This window comes from Sinocyclocheilus rhinocerous, unplaced genomic scaffold (genome assembly GCF_001515625.1).
Source record: "Sinocyclocheilus rhinocerous isolate Xijiao unplaced genomic scaffold, SAMN03320098_v1.1 scaffold2877, whole genome shotgun sequence".
Taxonomy (NCBI): domain Eukaryota; kingdom Metazoa; phylum Chordata; class Actinopteri; order Cypriniformes; family Cyprinidae; genus Sinocyclocheilus; species Sinocyclocheilus rhinocerous.
In genome coordinates, this window is record NW_015636550.1 from 5,678 (window position 1) to 9,132 (window position 3,455).

Genomic DNA, 3,455 nt, shown 5'->3' on the forward strand with positions numbered 1-3,455 from the left:
ACCATAAAGGCTGCTGTGTAATTTGCCCCCTGACTAAGCATTTAAAGAATTTAGGGGAAGCATTTAAATAATCCTGTGAATGCACTTAAATAATGCAGAATCTAATCGTTAATCGAATCGAATTTAATTTAATTGTGAATCGAATTGTTCTGAATTTGCAAAAATCGTTCTTGAATCGAATTGAAAACCTGTGAATTGATTCGAAGTCTACCCAAAGATTCACAGCCCTAAAAAATATAGTATAGCATGTATAGGATATAAAAATAATAAAAGCAAGTGAAAGGCATGCAAATCATAAAAGCACCGCACAGAATGCACTCTTTACAAGTACAACAATATCAGAAGTTTTCTTAATCCTTTTTAGTTTAAATCGTATTACCTTTGGCTGCTTGTTGATTTTTGTGTTGTCCAACTCCAGCAGTGGACTTCTTTGATTTGTCTGGACACATAAAAGATTATTCAATAACAACTCCTAAATATCAGCAAGCACACTCAATTTTTTTCTTCTAGTAATATTCAGCCTTTTCTAGCTTTCCCATCATTCCCTTTCAGACTGTTGTGAATTAAATTAGATTAGTAATAGTGAGAATGTTTAATATAATGTTTAATTGTTTTCCAATAATGTCAGCAGTAACAGTTTAAATAATCATTTATTGTCCTGTACACTTTCAGAATATGTTGCCCATAATGCTTTGCTAGACTGAGAGCATGCTGGAAGGATGAGAATAGTGAACGACTCAATACATGTGTGCACTGCACAAGTGAATTCCTTCTTGTATAACACTGCACAAAACTACAGTAAACAGCTCTTTTGTTTTTAATTCAAGTGGTCACTGGTCATTATTGCCTGCTAAGCAAAGAAGACACAACACAGACTACACACCTGCTGAAGGTGAAGGTGAAGGTGAAGCATCATCTTCAGTCATTTCTTTCTCGTTCTCAGAGTCTGATCCATCACTGTCCATCAGTACTCTCTCTGGAAAACACAGCAACCACACAAACTAAATAATTAGGTAGCAAACTCAAGATTTTTTAAACAGCTACATTCAACAGATGTCTATAACCAACAGTGGTGTTCCTGCTGATCATAAAATGGCATTTGAGATTTTTCAATCATCTGCCAAAAAAAACTATGGTGGAAAATGTGTAAATGAGTTTACTTAGTTATTTACTCATGGCTGTTTTACCATGTGGATAAATCTGGATCTCATCGAGGTTCTTTCCTTTGAATTCAGATAGCTGTCCTCGTTCTATTTATTCTAGTAAGAATTTTACTGATCTTGGCCAGCTGTAATGTACCTTCAGGTAGCCGATAGTACTGCCGATGCACCCTGATGTCGTGCCCTAGGAAGTCAGCAAGGTCATCCATCTCATTGTCCTTTAAGTTGAGGACCTTGGACATGGTGGCCATGTGCTTCCTCAGTCTGGTGGAGGATAACGCCGCTGGGTGTTTGGCTCCACAGCTTCGAGCGATCTGACGAATAACATCTGATCCTCTGAAGTGACTGAGTGCTTGTGGTCTTCCAAACATGAACACGTTCTCATCGAGCACATCACAGTCACGGCGAGTCTTGACAAGTAACTCCATCGATGTCACCATATCTGGTGTGAGAAGAATGGGGACCTTTAGTCCACGTTTGCCTCTTATTGCAATTCTCTGGAAGTACTTGCAAAGTGACCTCTCAAGGTCAGATAAAGCGAGCTCTACATCTGGAGTCGATGAGGTGTCCCTCAATATAAAAGCATTAAGGGACATCTTGGATACCTCTCCTTCCCTTCTACGATTAAAAAGTATCACCTGACAGAGAGTCACCTTTGCAAGTTCTGCCCAGTGCTTGATACTTGTTTCTTCCTCAAGTTTTGTTTGATACTCCTTACTCTGGCTGTCAAGATACTGGTGTATTTTTTTCACGTCTTCAGCAAAAGGAAGAAGTTGTGGAGAGTTCCATTTTGCTTCACTCAAATTCCGGAGGGCCTGGGACGACACACACTCACTCCATTTAGTGTCGCAGATCTGTTTAAAGGCCTGCACATTGCTAAGGGCATTCTTATCACCGGACATCATTGCCTCACATTCAATAACGTTAGCCATCTTCTTGAGGTTGTGCCCTAACTTCAGGGCTAAAGATGGTGCTTTGTACGTGCTCGTTTCCTCATTCAAGCCAGCCACACTGTGAACCGCTTCGATGACATGAGGGAAATTAGCCGGGATGAAGAAATCTGACACCTCCTTCAACTTGCCCTTCTGTCTTCCTTGGAGGACTAGGCGCCCTGTCTCACGCATCTTTTGTCGGATATATTCATGTTTTGTGACATCATGGCCATGCTTATTAAAGAGATGTTGCCCTAATTTTAATATGATTTTCTCTTTGCGGACAACATTTGTTACCTCATCCTCATGCATTTCAAACACCATTTTCCAAAATCGTGCGTTCACACTGTCTGGAACTGGTTCAGCAAACGCGCAAAGAGACGGAACTCGAGTTTTTCCTGGCTTCATTCCTTTGACTTTCTGGCTTAGGTGGCATCTCTGCATGTGCCTCCATAATGATTTCCTCTTCAGGTACGCCGCACAGTTTACGCAGTGCAAGTAATCACCTGCTCTTACTGGAGCAATGGATTGCTGTCGGGGTATCACCATTCCTGTTCCTTCTTTAAGCACTTGAGCATTATGACAACGGTTCCCTTTATTTCTCAAAAAACTCAGCTGCAGTCTTCGCTCTTTAGAGCCTTTCGGAAATGCAACGGCTCTTGCCACCTCTGGCATATCTCTGTGCTTTGATTCTAAATGGCGTGCCATTTTACTGAATGGTTTGCTGCAGAACAAGCAGTAATACTTTTTGTTGTACAGTCTTCCTCCATCGGTTTTCTTGTTCAGCATCATGACCCTCACATCAGAATGATCAGGTGAAGACGATTCTCTGCTGTCATGTTCATCAGATGAAGAGGATTCTTTGGTGTTGTTTTTGTCCAATGAAGAGGATTCTTTGATGCCACTGTTAGCGAAGGAACTGGAACGTGTCACACGCCTTCTTTTACATGGTCGAGATCTTGATGTTTTTGACTTAACCTTTCCTTTCTTATGCTGTTTGACATTTTTTGCTAAACCCTCTTCCTCTGCTGAACTGTTACGGTCTGATTCTTCCTCTGTCTCCGGTATATACTCATTAGGGATGCACCGATACAGATACTGGTCTCCTGTACTCGTACTCGTACTCGTACTCGTTAAAATGCCCCGATACCAAACACCGATACCACACAGCATGTGATAAGTGCCACATTCAAACAAAGGAACACCCACAACAGAACAACAGACAGCAGAAAGGAGTTAAGGATGTCTACTACGAAGTATATGTATGCAATGAATATAATGTTAAACATTCAGTATTAACGCCTGTATAGCTGATGTGCGCGAGCTGATAAGCAAAGCACGCTGAGTGGATTGAGCGCGCGGC

At 41.2% G+C, this 3,455-nt stretch overlaps 1 pseudogene; it reads right to left on the reverse strand.

Moving 5' to 3' along the window:
- The window catches only part of LOC107747913 (uncharacterized), a 7,532-nt pseudogene extending 4,598 nt beyond the window's left edge, over positions 1-2,934 (reverse strand).
- Between the last annotated feature and the right edge of the window lie 521 nt (positions 2,935-3,455).